The 6,534-nt window shown below is 40.1% G+C and overlaps 1 long non-coding RNA gene across 1 annotated transcript; it reads right to left on the bottom strand.

The window, feature by feature from the left end:
* Nucleotides 1-5,316: 5,316 nt before the first annotated feature.
* Nucleotides 5,317-5,847, bottom strand: LOC311052120. Its single transcript, XR_014601469.1, has 3 exons — nt 5,790-5,847; nt 5,580-5,604; nt 5,317-5,396 (listed from the first exon to the last, which is right to left on the bottom strand). It is a non-coding gene; the product is annotated as an uncharacterized lncRNA (long non-coding RNA).
* Nucleotides 5,848-6,534: the final 687 nt, after the last annotated feature.

Below are 6,534 nucleotides of genomic sequence, written 5' to 3'. Positions count from 1 at the left end.
CCCATTGTTTCAGAGGACAGATATACACTAATATAAAAAATATAATATAACACTGCGTGACTATAAATTCCAAAACCTCATATTCTTGTCATCTGGACTTTACCAACCAAGTGCAGCCTAGTTATTTCCAACAGCTCAAAAAAATCTATAATAACAGATACAGTATAATACCATGTAAACCATCTTAGGCCTTGGCTACACGTACATGGATCTTTTACTAAACGGATATTTTAGTCCTCCGTTTTTAAAAAGAATCCCTGGCCACATGACAAAAATAAACAAAAATCCCTGTCCACACGTAGACGCAGAAACGCATCGATCAGCTGCAAGTTTCAATTTTATATCAGATTTTATATTTACATTTATTTTATAATTGTATATGAGGGGCCAAATACAAATACATTTGTAATCACATGTTAAGGCCCAATACTGCAATAGCTGCATTATTTTAATAGCATACGTGAACAGCATACGTGAACATAAACGAAAACAACATTATTAGGGCGCAGCTGCAGCGCAAACGGTAGCCATTCACATGACGCTGTCGAGTCTCTGGTTTATAGTGGTGTTCGTTTTTTTTTTTTACATTGCCAACTCTCACATGTACATAAACGTTCAGATTTCAAATATAAAGTGCTTACCCCTGAGCCACGGATGTTACAAGGCAATCCGGACCGCGATAAGTACCCGTATCTCCCGTATTGTTAAATAAAAAGCATTTTAATCCCATCGCCGGCCATTTTCTTTTTCTTTTCTTTTTTTTTGGTAATGTATCAGAGTGCAATACACCTCCCAACAATTGGTGTCGCATGGTTGAAAGCGTCGGAAAAAATGGCCGGCGATCGGATTAAAATGCTTTTTATTGAACAATACGGGAGATACGGGTACTTATCGCGGTCCGGATCGCCTTGTAACGTCCGTGGCTCGGGGGTAAGCACTTTATATTTGAAATCTGAACGTTTATGTACATGTGAGAGTTGGCAACTCCTGTTCTTGTATGCACTTTTAATTTAAGCTGTCATTTATATCAGTGGGTATGTATATATGTGTATAAATATATATATGTGTGTACACACACACACACACACACACACACACACACACACACACACACACACACACACACACACACACACACACACACACACACACACACACACACACAACATGCTGCTGGACTTCCTGCCAAGGTTACAACCTGACCTGACCATGTCTACGGCCAGCCATCTAAGAGGGCTTGAACAACACACCCAAAATGATGACACAGTTATTGCTGATGTATACATTTCTGCTAAGAGTGGCAAATAAAGACCCTGATTTTGTAGGCTACATGGTTGTGATGATGAGGAGTTAAAGTGACCTATCTATTTGATTTATTATTTCAATAACTTCAATGACAATAGCTGTACCTTAGCATGTCAATGAATGAGAAAGATGACCCAAGACGACTCGCCTCTGCATTCACATGCCATTTGAGGTACTTAATAGCTGCAATAGCAGAACATGACCCAAGATGATGAGACGATGATTAGCATGTTAATTAGAAAGATGACCCAAGACGATGATGATTGTTAGAGTGAATCACCTCTCTTTCACTTGTAGAAGTTGGAAGTAAGTATAGAAGTAACTTATTTTTGATCAAAGTCGTTTTTCAATCCTGTAATCTCATTCACATAATATGGGCTCCAGCAGTAGTTAAATAGGTCTATATGGTTATACTGTATACATGCATGCATGTATGTTTTTATTCTTTTTTAATTTGTAGAAGTGATTCTATAAATAGGCGAAGCTCTCTCTAAGCCTATCTAGTTTTGAGTTCTCCAATAGCTGCAATAGCAGAAGCATGAGGCATGTTAATGAATTAGAAAGATGGGGGCATTATATAGGCTACTCCATTCTACATTGTATTATTACGTTGGTGGCATATAGACCTACTTAATATTATTCTACAATTTAGTGAAACTAAAAAGCGGCGCAATTACTTCAGACTAAACTTGCATTCATTAGAAAATCGTCCAGAAGAGAAAAGGGGGAAATAATAATGACCCGTCCGAAGGGCCACCCTTCCTGGGTGCCAGATGGGACGAGTCCCCTCCCTACCTGAGGTGCGCCTCGGAGCTCCGGGCGGCCCATGGACCGTCTCTACCCGGCAAGCGTGGGGTCCCCTCTTCCCCCTCTGCTGAGTTGCTCCGTGGCTCGGGCAGGGACAACGGGGGACCCCCCTGGAGCTCGGAGGCACACCTCCAGAGCTGGGAGGGGGGCACTCGTCCCATCTGGTACCCAGGAAGAGTGGCCCTTCGGACGGGTCATTATTATTTCCCCCTTTTCTCTTCTGGACGATTTTCTAATGAATGCAAGTTTAAGTAATTGCGCCGCTTTTTAGTTTCACTAAATTGTAGAATAATATTAAGTAGGTCTATATGCCACCAACGTAATAATACAATGTAGAATGGAGTAGCCTATATAATGCCCCCATCTTTCTAATTCATTAACAATGCCTCATGCTTCTGCTATTGCAGCTATTGGAGAACTCAAAACTAGATAGGCTTAGAGAGAATACCACCCAACTCACCCCCAATCCAACTCACCCCAAATCAAGCCCAACTCACCCCAGACATCTCACCCCACAGCAGAACCCATCTCACCCCACAGCAGAGCCCATCTCACCCCACAGCAGAGCCCATCTCACCCCACAGCATTAAGTACAATATTGATGAATTTGTTACTTGAGGAATTTATATTGAGGAATTAAGTACAATATTGAGGAATTTAAGTACAATATTGAGGAATTAAGTACAATATTGAGGAATTTGTTACTTGTGGATTTATTCTGTTTTAGGCTTGGTTAAAGTTTTAAATACTGTCTCTACAAAACAGTCTCTACAAGAGGAATTTGTTACTTGAGGAATTTGTTACTTGTGGATTTATTCTGTTTTAGGCTTGGTTAAAGTTTTAAATACTGTCTCTACAAAACAGTCTCTACAAAACAACTTAATGGTTCTGTCTTGTTAGGCTATTATTGATGTGTTTGTTAGATGTCTTATTCTATTGTTGGTCAAATCAAGAGGTGTTGTTCTATTTGTTTTTTGACCTAAACCACCTAAAAGTAGCCGATCTACAAGCTCACTTTAGAGCTTCGCCTATTTATAGAATCACTTCTACAAATTAAAAAATAATAAAAACATACATGCATGCATGTATACAGTATAACCATATAGACCTATTTAACTACTGCTGTAGCCCATATTATGTGAATGAGATTACAGGATTGAAAAACGACTTTGATCAAAAATAAGTTACTTCTGTACTTACTTCCAACTTCTACAAGTGAAAGAGAGGTGATTCACTCTAACAATCATCATCGTCTTGGGTCATCTTTCTAATTAACATGCTAATCATCGTCTCATCATCTTGGGTCATGTTCTGCTATTGCAGCTATTAAGTACCTCAAATGGCATGTGAATGCAGAGGCGAGTCGTCTTGGGTCATCTTTCTCATTCATTGACATGCTAAGGTACAGCTATTGTCATTGAAGTTATTGAAATAATAAATCAAATAGATAGGTCACTTTAACTCCTCAACATCACAACCATGTAGCCTACAAAATCAGGGTCTTTATTTGCCACTCTTAGCAGAAATGTATACATCAGCAATAACTGTGTCATCATTTTGGGTGTGTTGTTCAAGCCCTCTTAGATGGCTGGCCGTAGACATGGTCAGGTCAGGTTGTAACCTTGGCAGGAAGTCCAGCAGCAATCCGATGTTTTCCACCAAAGCGCACCGTGTCCCGTGTGTGTGTGTGTGTGTGTGTGTGTGTGTGTCACACACATATATACATACCCACTGATATAAATGACAGCTTAAATTAAAAGTGCATAGCCTACAAGAATTACAAATAGGCATTTGTGCTTTGACATTTTGCCATGTTCATGACTGCTGTTTCCTACATTATCAATTGCTTATGTCACATTGAACTCTGTTGAATAGTATTACCCCGCAAAACATCTAGATCTTAGTTCATTACATGCTAAATGTTGCATTTATCTCATGCTATGCTGACATACATTCCCACATTCATGTTGCTAACAGAAAGCCTTTGGCAAAAAAATATTGACCAATTAAAAAACCTTTTTCTTTTGCACTTGAAGTATACTTAGCTTACATGACAAAGACTCAAACCATTGGAGGGGGGTAACTCTTGGAAGCTAGTGTACTTTACTATCATCAGGATGACTAGAACCATTGAACAGGGGTGTGGGGGGTAACCCATTTTTGAAATCTTGGAAGCCTACTAGCTCCTTCCATGCACCTTAACAAAATGTCATCCTACATAATAGCAAGTTGAGATCTCATTCATTTAACTGCATTGGATTCGCTTCCTGGGATATCAAAGATGAAAGTCTGAATGAACTCCCAAACCTGGGAACATGGTTTCAGGGAAATTGAGATCGAAGACATAAAATGCTTTAAAACACCCATCACCCAAAAGAGATGGGTGCGCCAAGGCCGCCCCATTTATCATCACATAAGCTTGGGAACACTGATGCCCCTCCCCTAGCATAAAAACATATGGATACTCTGTGGTTGCTGCAGTCAGCTACTGCACCAGGTTTGTCAAAGGCTGAAGAAGAAAAGAAAAGAGAGGAAAGAACAAGATTATTACAAGTTGATACAACAGGTTAAATTGAACTCCAAAGCTCCAGTGCTGTAGTCAAGTCACTATATCTGGAGTCTAGGTTGAGTCAATTCCCCAGTAGTGCTCAAGTCCAAATAGAGTCCAAAGTTACTGAACATGAGTGTGAATGCACATGTAGGTGGAACACACATGCCTGCCCTTACACAGCATTAAAATAATGTCACTGTAATTAGCTATCAATATCTTATGCCAACTTATATATTAGGCTATATTACAAAAAAATGTGTCTGCATGATCCAACTGTTTGTTGGGCTTCTTCCTCACGGAAGACCAAGGCTGGAGACCAAGGCTGGGGAGCTAACCCATACTGCTCCCGGAATATGTGAGCTCTATGTGAATACCAGCTGAGAGCAAATCTACTGTATGTTGACGCGAAGGTCACCCGTCTTCTCCTTCCTGGCCGGCCATGTGAGTGATCTTCGCAGAGAATTCAGAGTTCATCTCCCAGTACACTCAGGATTTAACATCGAGAAATCCTGAGAAATCTACAGACAGGAAAAGACAAAAAATGTGTAAGGCACAAACAATAATCGATTTAGTCTGTACTAAACTTATTCTGTGAGATGTAACCCCTCACCATGCTTTGAGTGTCCACTAGATGCGGCAACTCTTCGATTATGGCTTGGATTGAATTTGTCCCATCTGCAGTCTGCAGTGGTGGCCACATGTTTTGGCAAGGCTTGTCTGCAGTTATTTGATTCTGTGAAGAGCAGAAAAAGATTAACCCAAGCTAATGGTGATAGATGAACATCCAAGTTTACAAGAACGGTTTGTTGCAAAAAGCATAGTCACATCCACTCCTAAATGTACAGTAGTCACATGAGTTGGATTGAGATAGAAGGGCAACTTGTACCTTATTTCAATCCAAGACACCTTGCTTTACCTTTTTCATGTGACTCCTCCCTGGCCTGGGTTGAAACATGCATCATAAAGTAGAGAAAGTTATCAGAAAAGAACACACACAAACACACATGCACACATTAGGAAATAACCAGCAGCAACACTGAAATTAAGAGTTGCCAATAATGGTTCACATTACAGTAGGATTCACATTGGAATGTTTTGTAACAATGTATTAACTTTACTTACTGACCCATGACAGTCCCTCAGGCATGGAAATGTATCCACTATCGATGACACCAGCTTTGCCTTTGTAGCTGAAGTTGGAATTTAAAACAATAGACATTTTATTGACATTTCCATTTGGATAGTTTGAAGTATTTGTTGATATGGGGTTACAGGGGCCAAACATATTTTATTGCTTTACCTTAGCTTGACAGCCCTCTCCTTTAGCTGTGCTAAAGTATTCTAAATAGCCTGTATTGTTCTGATATTTGCTATTTCGCTATTTTCGGTGTCAACGTTATTCATGTGATAGAACATGATAGAACATGCCAGCCAATATGATGACATTCTCTCCCTAGAATTAAATCACTTTGAAACGCTGCACTCCATATACCAGTGGTTCTCAAACTTTTTCATGTCAAGGACCCCCAAAATGACACTTATTACCCCACGGACCCCCATTTGAAAAGATAAGCCAGGGACCCCAATAAGAGAAGGTTTTTACGGCTCTCTAGCAGTGATTCTCAACCATTTTAATTTCAAGGACCCCCAGTTTAACATGCATTAGGCTACGGACCCCCATTTAATGGCATTTATACCTCTGGGACCCCAATTCATATTGTAAAATCAATGTTAATTTAACTCTTGAGAGTGTACAAATGGAACCAAATGGACCCGTTATGGTTCCATTTGTACACTCTCAGAGTTACAGACCCATACGGGTCCATTTGGTTCCTGTCCATCATTTAGCTGGGGACCCCCTGGAACCCCCT

This window comes from Gymnoscopelus microlampas, assembly GCF_963454915.1.
Source record: "Gymnoscopelus microlampas genome assembly, chromosome: 9".
Classification (NCBI taxonomy): domain Eukaryota; kingdom Metazoa; phylum Chordata; class Actinopteri; order Myctophiformes; family Myctophidae; genus Gymnoscopelus; species Gymnoscopelus microlampas.
This window is presented reverse-complemented; position numbering and strand designations above follow the sequence as displayed.